The 16,926-nt window shown below is 40.9% G+C and overlaps 1 pseudogene; it reads right to left on the bottom strand.

Moving 5' to 3' along the window:
• Nucleotides 1–14,437: 14,437 nt before the first annotated feature.
• On the bottom strand, nt 14,438–15,565 carry LOC109458363 (glutamine synthetase; annotated as a pseudogene).
• Between the last annotated feature and the right edge of the window lie 1,361 nt (nt 15,566–16,926).

Below are 16,926 nucleotides of genomic sequence, written 5' to 3' on the forward strand. Positions count from 1 at the left end.
AAAAAGCATGCAAAAAAAATGAGGAGAGTTTAAGGGGCCTGTGGGACAACCTCAAGCATACCAACATTCACATCATAGGGGTACCAGCAGGAGAAGAGAGAGAGAGCACAGAATTGCAAACCTATTTGAAAAAATAATGACTGAAAACTTCCCTAGCCTGGCTAAGGAAATACATATACAAGCCTAGGGAGCACAGAGAGTCCCAAACAAGATAAACCCAAAGAGGCCCACAGCAAGACACATCATAACTAAAATGCCAGATTTTAAAGACAAAGAGAGAATCTTAAACGCAGCAAGAGAAAAGCAGTTACCTACAAGGGAGCTCCCGTAAGACTTTTAGCTGATTTCTTAACAGAAACTTTGCAAGCCAGAAGGGATTGGCAGAAAATATTCAAAGTGATGAAAAGCAAGGCCCTACAACCACGATTACTCTACCCAGAAAATGCATCATTTAGAATTGAAGGTGAGAGATAAAGAACTTCCCTGCAAGAAAAAGATAAAGGAGTTCATCACCACCAAACCAGTATTACATGGAATCTTAGAGGAACTTCTTTAAGATTATAAAGAAAACAAAAAAAGATATGAATAAAATTACAATAACTACATATCTATCAATAATTACTTTCAATGTAAATGGATTAAAAGCTCCAATCAAAAGATACGGGATAAGAAAACAAGACCCTTACATATGAGGTCGGACAATTAAGTTCACGAACTGATCCTAGAAAAAGTGCTACATACCTCACTGCTGAATATCACTACAGTCACCTTAGAAGTACTCCCCTTGGGAAGCTATGCACCAACACCAGTGCCTAGTCCACACTTCAAAGCAATTTTGCAACTCTTTTTCTGGAATGGCTATCAGAGCTCTCATCGTATTACCCTTGATGTCCTGAATGTCATCAAAATGTCTTCCTTTCAATATTTCCTCTATCTTTGGGTAAAGAAAGAAGTCACTGGGGGCCAGATCAGGTGAGTAGGGAGGGTGTTCCAATACAGTTATGTGTTTACTGGCTAAAAACTCCCTCACAGACAGTGCCGTGTGAGCTGGTGCATTGTCATGATGCAAGAGCCATGAATTGTGGGTGAAAAGTTCAGGTCGTCTAACTTTTTCATGCAGCCTTTTCAGCATTTCCAAATAAATAAATTTGGTTAACTGTTTGTCCAGTTGGTACAAATTTGTAATGAATAATCCCTCTGATATCAAAAAAAGTTAGCAACATCGTTGCAACAAGTTCATGAACTTAATTGTCAGACCTTGTATGCTGCCTCCAAGAAATTCACTTCAGATCTAAAGACACACATAGGCTGAAAGTAAAGGTATGGAAAAAGATATTTCATGAAAATGGAAAGAAACAAACAAAAATTTGGGGTAGCAATACTTACACCAGACAAAACAGACTATAAAAGACTATCACAAGAGACAAAGAAGGACCCAGTGATCCCACTTCTGGGTGTTTATCTGAAGAAACCCAAAATGCTACTTTAAGGGGGATGCGCTTATCCACATGTTCATTGCAGCATTATTTACAATAGCCAAGATATGAAGGCAACCTGGGTGTCCGTGTATGGATGAATGGATAAAGAAGAGGTGGTACATATATACAATGCAATATCACTCAGCTGTGAAAAAGAATGAATTCTTGCCATCTGCAACAACGTGGATGGACCTAGAGGGTATTGTGCTGAGTGTAATTAAGTTACACAGTGAAAGACAAATGTCATATGATTTCACTTATAAGTGGAATCTAAAGAACAAAATAAACAAAAAACAGAAACAAACTCATAGATACAGAGAACCTTTTGATGGTTGTCAGATGGGAGGGGCATTGGGGGGGTGAAACGGGAAGGGATTAAGAAGAACAAATTAGTTGTTACAAAATAGTCATGGGGATGTAGGGTGTATCATAAGGATTATAGTCAATAATATTGTAATAACTACGTATGCTGTCAGATGGGTACTAGATTTATCAGGTTGATAGATGGGACGGGGGTTGGGGAGCAGGGTGAAAAAGGTAAAGGGATTAAGAAGTACAGATTGGTAGTTATAAATAGTCATGGGGATGTAAAGCATAGGGAATATAGTCAATGATATGGTAATAACTATGTATGGTGCCAGGTGGGTACTAGACTAGTCAAGGGGACCACTTCCTAAATTATATAAATGTCTAACCACATGCAGTACACCTGAAATTAATATAAAATAATATTGAATGTCTACTGTAATTAAAAAAATTTAAATGGGGGAAATATAAAGGGGAATAAGAGGTTCAAAGTTCCAGGTATAAAACAAATAAGTCTTGGGGATGTAATGTACGGCATGAGGAATATCGTCAATATTATTGTGATAGCGTGGTACGGTGTCAGATGGTTACTGGATTTATCATGATCACTTCTTTAGTATATGGAATATAATCAATAATATGGTAATAACTATGTATAGTGCCAGGTGGGTACTGTTGAATAACTATGATGTACATCTGAAATTAATATAATATTGTATGTTAGATATATTTTAATAAAAATCGTTAAAAAAGGAACTAAGAATTAGAACATAATTTGGTAGGCTCTTGCTTTCCCTCTGCCATGGCAACTGGCAATATTTCAAGCTGTAACTGCTCCTTTAGTCTGGGTTCCAGAGTGAGAACAATATATAGCACAGCCCCCAATGACTTCCAGTGGGCATACAGTGTGAGTTGCAGTTGTAGGTCACTGAAATTTGAAGGATGTTTGTAATTGCAGCATATCCCAGTCCACCTGTAGAGGAGCTACAGAATATTTCTGTGCAATTTAAAAAATCTCCACAGATTTATTTATTATTATTGTTTCCCCTTTATAGATCAGGAAACAGACTCAGCAAAGTCTAAAAAATGTGCCCCAAATTGTACTTTGTCATTCCATTGTCTTCTGTTCTTCCTGGTTTCTGACAAGAAGTTGATCATATCCACATAGTTGTTGCCCTATACGTAACAATTCGTTTCTGGCTGCCTTCAAATTTTTCTCTTTATTTTTACTACTGTGTTTTTTGGCAGCCTGACAATGATGGACCTAAGTGTATTTTCCTTTCTGTTTACATTGCCTGGGGTTCACTGAGCTACTTGGATTTAAATTGACATTTTCATCAACTTTGGGAAATTTTTGGACATTATTTCTTCAATTATTTTTCTGTCTCATTCTCCTTATCTTCTTTCAGGACACCAATTACATATATACCTGATACAGTTCCACAGATCTCTGAGGATCTATTCATCTTTCTTCAATCTTTTCTTCCACTCTTCAAATTTGATAATTGCTACTGATGGATCTTCAGATTTACTAACTCTTTTGCCATCTTCCATCTGCTGTTAAGTCTGCAGTGAATTTTATTTTATTTTGAAAAGTTCTAGAATTGGCATTTGCTTTTTTTTAGTTTCCATTTCTCTGATGAGATTCTATTTCTTATTTATTTGCTCCGTAAGATCATATTTTCCTTCATTTTGCACATATTTGCCTTTAATTCTTTGAATAGCATTACAACAGTTGTCTTAATGTGTTTTCTACTAAATCCAATATCTGAGTAATCTTAATGTCAATTTCTATTTTCTACTTTTGTTTTCCTACCTTTTTTTTTGCATGTCTAGTAATTTAAAAATTTTTTTTAATGTAATGGTGGAGGCTACAGGTGATACACTGTAGAAATTTTGGATTCTGGATTCTGTTATCTTCCTCTAAAGAGTTCTGATTTTTGTTCTAGTAGACAGTTCAATTATTGTCTGGCTACTTTGAACTTGTGTAGGCTTGGTTTTTCCTTTTCTTGTAGTAGATCTTTGGAAAGTCCAAAATATCTTCCCAAGCCCCTCTAACTTAATGTGCTCAACCTTCAAACGATTTCCCCTACAGATCTTGTCAAGGCTTGGTTTTAGGCATTGTTAGGGCAGGTCTAGTATAGGTCTTCCTCTAGGGCACTGGTTCTTGAACTTTTTTTTTTTTAACTTTTATTTTTTTAAGTGTGTTTTTCCAGGACCCATCAGCTCCAAGTCAAGCAGTTATTTCAATCCAGTTGTGGAGGGCGCAGCTCACTGGCCCATGTGGGGATAGAACCGGCAACTTGTTGTTAAGAGCACGGTGCTCCAACCAACTGAGCCATCCGGCCACCCGGTTCTTGAACTTTAGCATGTATCAGAATCAGCTGAAGAGCTTGTTCAAACAATTTTCTGGGCTTCTTCCCTGATTTTCTTATCTAGATCTGAGATGGGACCCTAGAATTTGCATCACCAACAGTGTATCTAACAAATTTTCAGGTGATGCTCATGCTACTGGTCTGGGGACAACAATGTGAGAAATGTTGCTCTAGAACATGGTACTTACTTTGAAAATGTGATCTTTCTGGTGTCCCAGCTGGATGCCTGAGGTGTTACTAACAAAGTATTAATGTGGCTTTCCACTTGGGCTGAGCCAAAACTCCGGCTTAAACTCTAATATCCCTCTCAGTTTTCAACCCTACAGAAGCTGGTATCTTGTAATCCTTGAATAGTCTCACCTTACACATGTGTAACCCAGCTCTTAGCTGAGTACCCCCAGGAGACTCCCACAAGGATTTTGGAGCTCTCCCCCTGCAAAATTCCCTCCTCTCCAGTGCCCTACCTTGCAGATTCCAGCTGCATTGCCTGAAACTCTAGCCTCTCTGCCTGCTCAGCTCAGCAGGTCCTCCACTCACTGCTTCCTGGTCAGGAAATTGCCCTTTGATAAAGAGCCAGAGTGATTCTGAGGGTTACCTCATGAGAGTCTCTTCACTTAAGGAACCACAGACTTGTGCTGCCTGAAAACGTTAACTCATATATTTTGTCCAGTGCAGTGACTTAAAAAAAAAAAAAAAATGGAGTGGCCAGTTGGCTCAGTCGGTTAGAGTGCAGTGCTGATAACACCTAGGTTATTGGTTTGATTCCCACACAGCCCAGTGAGCTGCACCCTCCACAACTAGACTGAAAACAATGACTTGACTTAGAGCTAATGGTCCTGGAAAAATACACTGTTCCCCAATATTCCCCAATAAAAATTAAAAAAAAAGAAAGAAAGAAATGGTTGATGGATGGTACAGTACCAGTTTCCATTCCATCGTAGCCAGGGGTGGAAGTTCTGGTTTTAGGCCTTTTGAATTTAAGGAGCCTTGGACTATCCAGATAGAGATATCAACAATGCAATGTTAGCCTAGAGATAAAGGTTTACAAGGCATCAGTGTATATACAGATAGTAATTGAGACCAAGGGCACGAATCACATAGGAGGTCATACACAATGAGAAAAGTAAAGGATCAAAGATGGAATCTTGAGGGAATTGCCAATTTTTCATGGATGAGTGAAAGAAAAGGGTTGGTAAAAAAAGGCATAGAAGGAGTGGTCCAATAGGCAGGAGAAGTCCCATTGTCTCAGAAATTAATGGAGAAGAGTTTTTAAAAGACATTTTGAATTCTTATTATGTTTCTCCCCATGCTAAGAGGTTTACAAAAAATTTTTAAACACATTTTCAACAGTACTAGCATCAATCTTATTTTACAGATGAAGGTTAAGACACTGACGGGTTAAGTAGCTCAAAGTCATGCAGCTGGGAAGTCGCAGAGCCAGGACTTGAATCTAGGCGTTCTGGCTCCAATAACCACAGCGCTCTGCCTCACTCCAAAACAGGAGAGGATGACAAATGCTGCTGGGCTGTCCAGGAAGCTGAGGATTAAAAAGTGCCTATTGGATCAGGCACTAGGGCCACTGGTGAGCTCAGCAAAAACTCACTGCAATAAACAGTAGGTGCTAATTAGCTGCTCAACAGTATCAGTTCCTGGGCTTAACACTTCTTTTGGGCCATCAGAGTGCCATACACATGGCACCTCTCAGCTCTGCTTGCTTTGCCCTTAGGAACCTGATCCAGGTTTCTGTTCAGAAAGAGGAGACTCACTCCCCACCTGGATTCAAGGAAGACAAAATCCACTGCTCCAGCTTCCTAAGGGGGTGAAGAGAAGTTGTGGTGCCTATTTATAGCCCAGCAACTACGCCTAGGCACAGCTTTACATGCATTTGAACATAGCATCAACTCAATTACCTACATTCAGATTAGCCTCAACAGACATTTAAGTGCTCACAGCTGCCTTCAGGTGTTCAGGGGATTATTATGGAGAGATGTTGATCAGCTGTACTCCATGTCTCCTGTGGGTAGAACAAAAGGAAAGAGGCTTAAATGTCAGCAAGGGATTTAGATGTAAGTGAGAAGTGAGAATGCTGTGAGACAGGGAGGTCTTGTGTACCCAAGCAAGAGTTTCCAGCCTTTCTGTCTTATTAAGTCCTCAATATTCCCTTCCCCACCTCACTACCTGTTTTTGTTTGTGGTATAACAAAAAAGACAAAAGCAATAACAATAGCAAATGCTTACATAGTTCTTACTTTGCGCCAGGCACTGATAAGCTTTTAAATCATATTCACTCACTTAAGACAACAACGTGATGAGATAAATACTATTGCCATCCCCGTTCTACAGATAAGAAAACTGAGACACAGAGTGAATAACTAGCTAAAGGTCACACAACGAACAAATGGCAGAGCCAACACTGAAGCCTCATGCCCAAGTCCGTCCTCCTACCCACTATCCTATTCTGCTAATCTGTAGATACTGCACTCAAACAGAATTCAAGATAAGGCAGACAGAGCATTGAGAAATGCCAATAAATAAGCATGGGGGTGCAGTAGATGGTTACGAAATAGCCCTAAATGAACTGTGTGTCTCTGCATTCACGCCCATGTGTCGTTCCACACTGAACCCGTGCTAGCATAATGAGTCATTTGACCAATAGCATGTGATGGAAGCAAGTTTCTGGGATTTGAAACCCAGGCTTTAAGAGGTCAGAAGCTTCTGCTTTCTCTCTCAGAACCCAACGGCCTTGTACAGATGTGTAGGCGGTCAACCTGCAGAGAGAGGCCACATAGAGAAACTTTGGAGGTTGAAAGGCATGTGAAGAAGAACAGAGGCACCTCAGCTAAGAGCTAGCACCAACATAGTAAATGAAGTCATTTTGGATCCTTTAGTCCCAGCTGAACTGTCCCAGGAGACACCACATAACAAAGATGAGCTGAGCCCACTGAGCCCTGCCCCAAGCCCTGACTCTAAAAGGGTTGTGTTTTTAAGTCACTACATATTTTATTTCTTTTTTATTATGGTGAAATATGCATAACATAAATGTGCCATTTTAACCATATTTTAGTGTACAGTTCTATGGTATTAAGTACATTCACACTGTTGTGCAACCATCCCCACCATTCATCTCCAATTAAATAGTATTCTCCCCTCCTCCTAGCCCTTGGCAACCACTATTCTACTTTCTGTCTGTATGAATTTAAGTCAGTAAGTTTTAAGATGGTTTGTTAGGTAGCAACATATAAATTCATATAGGATACTCATAGATTTAATAATCTGCTTTTAGAATGTATTAATGTGTTTGTTAGTTTATTAAATACCAGAGAGCTGTAGAAGCATCAGGAACACTCCCAGAGCATTAGTTCACTGTGTCATTTGTACATTTAATTCTAATGTGTCATGGCCTACAGTCTTACAGGTAAAATTATAATTATACCTAACATTTACTTTCAAGTTGAGAGGTCAGCTTCATGTTTAACATATCATCTGCCTTTCACAACAGCCTTGTGGAGCAGAATTAGTTTTTCATTTTATGGATCAGGGGGCCAAGGACCAAAGAGTTTAAGTGACTTGTTCAAGGTCGTAGCATAGAGTAGAACAGGTTGATCTGCAACCATTTATTGATCACTCCTCCTATTCGGGAAGGAAGACGAGGAAGGGCCCCAAAAGACAATTCATGAGCTTGAAAGAAGAGACAAAAGTCTGGGCCTCAAAGAGCATCTGCTCTCCTAGGACACACCCATGGATATGCTTGCAGGAAAGTACTTTGATCATTCTGAGTACCAACCAAGATGGCTTCCAATGAAATGTTTTATAGGATGCGGCTGGGTCCCACATTAAGAAACAAATATGTTTGGCTGTAGTTTGGGCAGAAATAGCATGATGAGGCAAGCCAGATACATCCCCATTGAGTAAAGTTATAGAATCATATCCCATTCATAAAAGGGACAAAACCAATTCGGTGGGTCACAAACTGTTTAGTTTTTGCATGAATTAGAGCACAGTTCATTGAAAGAGTAAGGGCAAGTCTTTTTCTGTGGAATTTATTTCATCTATGTTGTGTATACATACGTGAATCTTCATAATCATGCTAGTTGGGATTTGGGTCACCATATAAAATGTATTTCTTACTGTGGATGCTGGTGAAAATACTTGAAAACCGTTGTCCTACCCCACTTCTGTCCTGGCCACAACACTTCTCAAATTGCGGAAATAGTCTGCAGTCTTTGGGGAAGCATAGCCTGTCTATATGCACTGGCCTTGGGCAAACATAATAGAAAAGAGATAAATGCCATTTTAGCACAAGGACAACACTCCAGAGGCTAGTATATGGAAGGGCTGAAAATGCTGCATGTAAAATTTTGCCCATTGTTTACAGTGATCTTATGATAGAGTGGCATGGTGATATAATGCTGAAAGCACTGGGTTAAGATGTAGGGAAACTGAGGTTCCAGGCTTGGTTCTCCATCAAACACCTATAATTCCTCGAGATTTTCTCCATTCAACCATCTCTAGAACAGAGAGATCAAACTAAATTATCGTTAGAGAAAGTCTTCCACCAAGAGAAGGAATGTCACTGCCTCCTCACTTTCCTAAGAAGGGGCACTGGGATAAAGAATGCAGAAAGAAAGTCAGGCTCTTAAAAAAAAAAAAAAGGGTCCAGTTTTTTGTTTGTTTATAATTTTTGTGAGATTGATAGGGATAGATATATATTATCTTAACGATAAAATCGTTAATGTACGTTTCTGGTTTGAGGCAGGGGATGTAAATTGAGTATTCCACCCAGGTCCATATGTCTACAATCATGAAAATTCCATCGTTTTATCTTCATGAATTAAACAACAAACTGCAATCATTTATATTCAAGGTAAAACGGTCAAGTCATGGCACTTCATCAAATATAGAATTCTTTTCCCTGTAATTAAGCCATGTATATAAGAGGGTAGCTGGAATTCCTCAGGAGTTAAAAGCACACAATCATGGTGATTCTGAACTGAGGAAACATAAACGCCTTGACGGCAGGATTTTGCTCCTACACAGAGGGAGGGGAGCTCTGTGACCACTGGCAGCTCCGGGATGTTAAGACAGGCTCCATGGCAGAAGCGAAGCCTGTATATTGCCAATAGTCATTGTTGAAAAACAAAGAAACAAAAGCTGTGGAGCCTCAGCCATAATGGTTCTGCTCCTGCCAACATCAGCGGGGAGACAGGTGCAGAGATTGCTGAAGAGCTCTTCCGACCTTAGACACGGCTGAAGAAACGTCCTGGAAGCCCCGATTCTTGACATGCTGGGCTGAATCCAGAGTGCTTCCTGGTGCACTCAAATAGGTCTGGGAGTGATATGGGAACATAGCAGCTTTGTTTGCAACTGGAGAGTAGAAATGTTTTTTTTCTTCAAACAGAAAATAACCTTGTCCATTTGAATTTAAAACAAAAGTAATGCTGTTTGGGGACTGATACAAGCAAATTCATTCTCATTGGGGAAATCTGCGTTTTTGCTCAATTTAGGTAATGTATAAAGGAATTGTTCAAATTGCTTCATTTATATTTTCTCATGGTATGGAGAAATTTACGTTATTTGATGACTAAATTATTTTTCATGGTAATTTTTTTAGAACACATTCAGACAAGATGCCATTTAAAAGACTTGAATATTGCCTACCTCTGGATATGATAAAATGCACATAGGGCACAAATTGCAGGGGAAAGTAAGAAAAGATTTTTAAAAGGGCAATGAATTTTATTATTAGACCAGTGACTGACTCCTACCCCGCACACCCCCACCCCTGCTGCAACTAATCCCAAGTCCAGCTTATCTCAGTAAACCAAAGGAGATTTAATCTTAGCTTCTACTATATATTCAGTATATTCTGGCTGACATTTTAAACCCTGTTAGAAATCTGGTTGGCTTCCAAGCACATGCAATACTAGAATGGAGAAATAGTATAGATAACTATCTCATTTTTCTTTCTCTCCAAAACACTGACAATGATTCTTTGTAAAATGTCTCAGAACATTGAAGGAAGTTATCGACAAACATTTTGCTGAAATCTGTCAAGGGCTGATTATTGCAATTTATATAATGTGGCTATTCCCTTTCACGGACTTCATTCATGTGTTGCATGATTAAAACTAGCATGGCAGACAATGGGGTCTATAGGCTGCCAAACATATGAACAACCAGGAATCAAGGTGCATATGTGCAGGGCGATGTTGTCAGCTCCTGAGAGGACCAAATGATGACCTCGGGTGACAGAAGCAGAACCACCAGATGAACACTGATCCCCTCCCAAGCAGAGCTAACATTAACCAGAAAAAGGAAGGAACCCCATCACTCCATTGAGGTGCTCAGAAATCCTGGCAGACGTGCCGGCTTCAATGGGATGTGTCATGTTCGAGTTCCATGCTATGCAGATAGGGATACCACAGACACTTGAAGGTCACAGATAAACTCAAGCCCTTATTGCAGGAATTTAGTTGTACTCATCTGTCCCCAGTGTTCAGCTGTGACCAAGGCCTACATTGTGGCAGGGTTCCACCCTCTTCCCCATCCCTCAGCAGAGGAACTGCTGAGTCATGACGTATATGACTAAATGTGCCAAGGCCATGGCTCCATGCCAAACTGGATCATAACCCTTTGGGAACGAAACACTGGAGTGCAGTAAGAAGACTCCACCACAGTGTCACACAGCACAGCAGCTTTGCCTGACTTCTCAGATTCAACCACCCAAGGCAATTTTATATTTTTTCTTTGATAAGTCTCACTTCTTTTTAATGTGTGGGAAGAAGCATACAGAGCACTTAATTCTACTTGCTTTAGGGTTTTTCGCTGGGATTTCACCTGTGCCCCCCTACTCTTTTCCCCAGAAATAGACCAGTCTGACCACTTCTCTAGGTCTACACAGTAATCTCATGCTTACAAACCACAACTCAGCACTGGGTTAAAGTCTCATACTCCTCAACAAAGATGATGACATTTTCTTTCATAACATTGTACTTTGCATGTCAATCTTAATTAACTATTTGCTTAGGTTAAAATTATGTGGAGTATATTTTAAAATCATTTCTGGATGTATGCATTTAAAATAAGCATATATATGCTATGTGCATATATATATATATATATATATATATATATAAACACACATATGTACATATACAGACATATGCACACATATATACAATCAAAGCAACCATTTTTTAAAAAGTAAATTATTTTTGAGAGCCATAATTTCAACTAGTCAATATGACTGTGTGAATCCATCTTTTTTTGGTTAAGATAACTTAAATGACTAAAGGTAGTCAGTTTGTCCATGCCATAAAAACACATCTATAATTGAATATGTCTCTACAGACAATAGGTAACGTGCTGATGGTTTCTGTAAAATTGCAAAGTCAAAAATTGCATCAAGATTCCTTTCCTCACTTCTGTTGGACTTTCATTTCAACTCATTCTGTTGGACACTTGAGAGATGCCATCTTTGTGTTTCTCTTGATAACACCCTCTGTGTAGGAATAGTATTGTCCAGTTCACAAAGTATGCACCTGTTATTGTCTCATGATCCCCACAATATCCCTGAGAGGTTGGGCAAAACAGGAATAGTCATTCCTATTGACAGATGGGAAACTGAAGCCAGAGGAGATGGAAGTACTTGCCCGAGGCTATGGCACACACCAAGTCATGAGCTGGGATTCAAACCCAGACCTCCTGAGTCCAAACCCACACTTTCTTCTCTACTTGGTGCATGAAAGAAAGGGGGGGAGGAGAGAGAGAGAGAGAGAGAGAGAGAGAGAGAAAAGAAGGAAAGAAAGAAAGAAAGAAAGAAAGAAAGAAAGAAAGAAAGAAAGAAAGAAAGAAAGAAAGAAAAGAAAAGAAAGAAAAAGAAACAAAAGATACTGGTGCTTTGAGACAGACTGAAAATCCCATTTGTTTGGATCCTCCTCAAAAAAACTAAAAACAATAAATAGATCACCAGGTAAGTTCAACTCATGGGGCACTTCTGTGTTACAACCAATGCAGGGGCACTTAGCCACAGGACTGGCAGTCTGTGCATTGTATGGCCAGGATGGAGTCTATGCAGTGTATGTACGAGGGACAATTTTATGGTCTGGCAGCAGCTACCCTGTGGGTATCCTTGGAGGAGTTTCAGAGCCCTGCATTTGTGCTGTAGCCACCAAATGTTGCCCCCAAATCCAGCCCTCGTCGCTCCCAGCCATCCTGATCTGTTCCCTCATCCTCGGAAAGCACAAGAGTCGGGGAGAAGGAAGTTGGCATTGCAAAGGGTTGGTTCTGGGGGAAGGGTTGGCACAGCTTCTTGTAGATACTTGATGTGGGGAAAGATGCAGAAGATGGGCAAGACTGGCCACAGTGGTTGGAACTTTCTCCAAGGGAGGGTGGCAGGAAACTTTTGCATAAGTAGCAGAAAGTGAGGCGCTGATGCTGCTTCTTCAAACTACAGTCAGTGAGCTGGGGAAGAAGTTTGAGACATCATCAAGTCCATCCCTCATTTATTCATTCATTTGTTTACGCAACAAATAATTATTGAGCACCTCCAGTGCAGAATATAACAGGGGACAAATCAAAGTCCCTGCCTTCACAGAGTTTATATTCTAGTGGGGAGAGAAACAGCAAGCAAATACGTAGTACATCAGCTGGTGATAAGTGCTGTGAAGAACAGGAAAACAAAGTAAAAGGAAAGTAACTTGGCAGGACAGGAGGTGCTATCTTACATATGTTGGTTAGGGACTGATAAGGTGCAGCCCACTGATAAGGACATTTGAACAGAGACTTGAAGGAAATGAGGGAAGAAGCCGTGGGGATATCTGATGGGAAGAGAATTCTAGGCAGAGGAGACAGCAAGTGCACAGGCTTTGCTACAGAGAGTGCTTAGCATGTTTAAGGAACAGCTAGGACACCAGTGGGGTGAGAGTGGTGGGGTGAGAGTGGCATGACGGGGGAAATTGTAGGAGATGAGATCAGAGTGATTATGAGGTCCTGACCACGTAGGGGTTTTGAGCAGAGAAAGGAGAGTATCCTTTTTAAAGTATCCTTCTGACTGCTGGAAAACATGTTGGTGCTATGCCAAAGAACATGATGAAAATCTACTTCATTCTTTTTTTTTTTTTTTTTTTTAATTTTATTGGGGAATAGTGCATTTCTCCAGGGTCCATCAGCTCCAAATCGTTGGACTTCAATCTAGTTGTGGAGGGCAGCTCAGCTCCAAGTCCAGTCGCCTATTTCAATCTTTAGTTGCAGGGGGCACAGCCCACCATCCCATGTGGGAATTGAACTGGCAACCTTGTTGTTAAAAGCTCGTGCTCCAACCAGCTGAGCCATCCAGCTGCCCCTCCAGAAGCTCAGTGGCAGCTCATTGTCTTCAATCTAGTTGGGGAGAGCGCAGCTCACTGGCCCATGTGGGAATCAAACCAGCAACCCTGTTGTTCAGAGCCCGGGCTTTAACCAACTGAGCCATCCGGCCGCCCCAATCTACTTCATTCTTGACAGACCTTGTGTACTATTCAATTGCCCTCAGATTTTTCAAATTGGTTTCTATGCTTCTTGCTACACAGGTTTCCATCCATTTGTTTTATTCCCAATCATCAGATTATTCCTTTAGAACCCCCATCAGAGAACTTTCCAAATGGCTTTCACTTGGTCTTAGGAGAAAGCTTAAACTCCGTCCTCTGGACTAAAAGGTCCTGTAAGATTTAGTCCCCACCCACCTCTCTCCTTTTGTGCTCCCCTCCAGCTTCCCCTTTCTGCTTCAGACACATTGGCCTTTTAGCTTTTTCTAATTCAGAGCCTTCCTCCAGGTCATTTCTTCTTCCTGACACGTTCTTCCTTTGTCCTCACAGGTTATCCTTGCGTATCCTGAGCCTAAAGGCTCCTGAAATTTGTTGAGTTAGTTAATTCATCAATCAAATGTGGTCTATAAAATGAAGTCACCACTGTTTGGAATTATTTCTGTTTTAGAAGAAAGCTCAGATTTCACTATGACTGAAATTCCATTCAGTATTATTTTAGATTATATTTTGAATATATTTTGGAGTAAATATACATATTAATAAATTATGTTATTATATTTTGGAATACCTTTCCTAGATGTTATAATTTTTTTTTTTTTTTTTTTTTTTTTAGGAATGAAAAAAAGACCTTGATATTCCACCCTTTGAGTTACAGCTATGATGACAATTGAGAGGGGGGTGAGAATGGAAGTAGGATGAGGAATTAGAACGGGTTCCATGGCTGCAAGTCTAGTTCACTTAGTTTTTTTCTTTTTTTTTTACTGGAAGGGCTCATGACCAGTTTCATTGAGAAGAAAAGTGACCATGGGGGCTTCTGTCACCGCATAGGGATCATAGTTGGCAGAGGGGTGACAGTCTTCAAAGTAACCCTTCTTCTCCTGGCCGACGGTCCGGGGAATGCAGAGTCTAGTGCCACAGTTGGCCACACCAGGAGAAAAGTTGTTGATTTTGGAGGTTTCACTGAATCCAGTCAGGCGTTGGGCATTGTCCAGCGTCCCCCCCGCACCCCCTCCCCCCGGATCAGAGGCTCAGATGTGAAACTGTTGCCTCTTGCTCAGTCTCTCCATGGACTCCTCAGTGTACTTCAGACCATTCTCCTCTCGCACGGCCTTGGTGCTGAAGTTGGTGTGGCAGCGGCACCATTCCAGTTCCCAGGAATGGGCTTAGGATCAAAGGTTGTTATCACTCCAGTCTTCACATATTCGAAATGGGCCACTCAAAGATGATCTCCCATGTTGATTCCTTCATAGGGTCCTATACAGAATTCCCACTGGGGTGGGGGGGATGACCTTGGTCTTTATCCTTGCGGTTTTGATGCTGGCACATAAGCAGGCCTGGTAGTGAGCCTTCACAATATCCTTGCCGGAGGCTTGTCTGCTCCCATGCCACAGTAGTATGGATCTTGCCACAGTAGTACGGATCTTGAGGTCCAGGAAATCCATTGGAAGGTCAACCAAAAGGGCGCCCATCTCTGCCCATGAGAGTTTATTCCTGCCCCATTTCAAACCAGGGCTGCTGACTGCTCATGTTCATTACCTGTTTACAGGTATGCCTTAAGTTGGTCTTTGCCGGCTTTCAGTCATACATGAAGACTTCACAGAACACAGCTTATTGGGGTGCTTGAGGAAAGGGTCCTAAAACACGGCAGCAGGGACGAGATACATGTCACTGTTGGAGCCGGCTGAAAAGTATTAGAGCCATCAAAATTCCACTTGGGCAACTCTTCTATACACTCGGCTCACAGTCCAGGGTCCGGGCCTTACAGCGTAGCCCTTGTCCAGTACCACCAATCCAGATATAGTAGCATATACTCTATCACTCTGAGGCAGGGACATGGACACCTGCTTGATGTCTTTGTTTCAGTGGGAACTCGCCAAGGCAGCCATGGTGGAGATGTGCTGGGGGCGAGCAGGCAGCAGGCAGGCCACAAGAGCAAGGTGAGGAGAGGGGGAGGGGAGGGGAGGGGGAGGGGAGGGGGAGGGGGAGAGGGAGAGGAGAGGAGAGGAGAGGAGAGGAGAGGAGGCCAGGGATGTCTCAGGCGCTGCGCTCTTCTCCCCTCCTTGGCTCTCTAGATGTTATGTTCTAATTCACCTTCCCACATCATTGAAGCATGATAATTACATGAAAAATCTTGGTAAATAAAGCCTTGCTTGTCATAAATTTTAGGGTGACTCTTTGCCTATTAGGGATTTCCCCATTTCAGTACCTTATTAGCAATCTGAGAGATTTGTTGTCCCTCTGTTAACAGAGCTATATTATTTTGTCTAAGTCTTTGTTGATATTGTTTTAAATTCTGGAATTATGCTGTTTAATATGGTACCCCAGGAACACATGTGACTTTAAATTTGAAGTCAATTAAAATTAAAGTTTTACAAATCCATTCTCAATTCACATGTGGCTGGTGACCGCCATATTGGACAGCCCAGCTACTGAACATTTCTATCACTGCAGAAAGAACTGTCGTACAGCATGGTTCTAGAGCCTCCCTTTCACATCTCCCTAGTGTTTTGATATATCTTGTCTCTAAGGACATATCTGCAACAGGGTGGCAATGGCTCAATCGCCTTTCTTTTAGTGCCTACATTGTGCCAAGAAATGTGGTAAGAAAGTACCATATATACACATATTATCTTATTTATTCCACATAGGATTGAACCATGGGTCAGTTCAGAGAGGCTACTCTATAATATCAGTGTAACAAATCAGAAATTTGATGCCCATTAACTCAGGTTTCCATATTCAAAACCTTAATCAACAGACAAAATGTAAATTGGTCCCAATCCCATCAGACCACAGAGACCTCTACTGTAAATTAAAGACAATTCTTGCCAGTATGGATCTATGTCTTTTTAGAATCTGGAGGGCTTACAAGCTCAAATACCACGGGACACAAACCCTGAGGCCTAAAAAGCCAGAGAACATTCAAAACTAGAAGCAAACAATGCGTGGGCATAGTGCTCTTTACTGAAGAGGATCAATTTACCTGTTATCATCAAAGTTATAACTTTTAATATAGCCCCCAAGAAATCATCTGCTTTAGAAAATTACATACATGAATACATATGTGTGAGCACACAAACACATAAACTGAGAGAACGAGATGGGAGATGGTTTACAAGTCTAGAAAGCAGGAAAAAAAGCGTTTAAAATGTATTTTGAGTGATAGTTAATAAACGTATCCATGCAAATTAGCTTAATCCTTGGTGGCTGAGAGTAACCAACACATCTGTGTGTGATACAAAAAGCT

This window comes from Rhinolophus sinicus, linkage group LG02, assembly GCF_036562045.2.
Source record: "Rhinolophus sinicus isolate RSC01 linkage group LG02, ASM3656204v1, whole genome shotgun sequence".
NCBI lineage: Eukaryota > Metazoa > Chordata > Mammalia > Chiroptera > Rhinolophidae > Rhinolophus > Rhinolophus sinicus.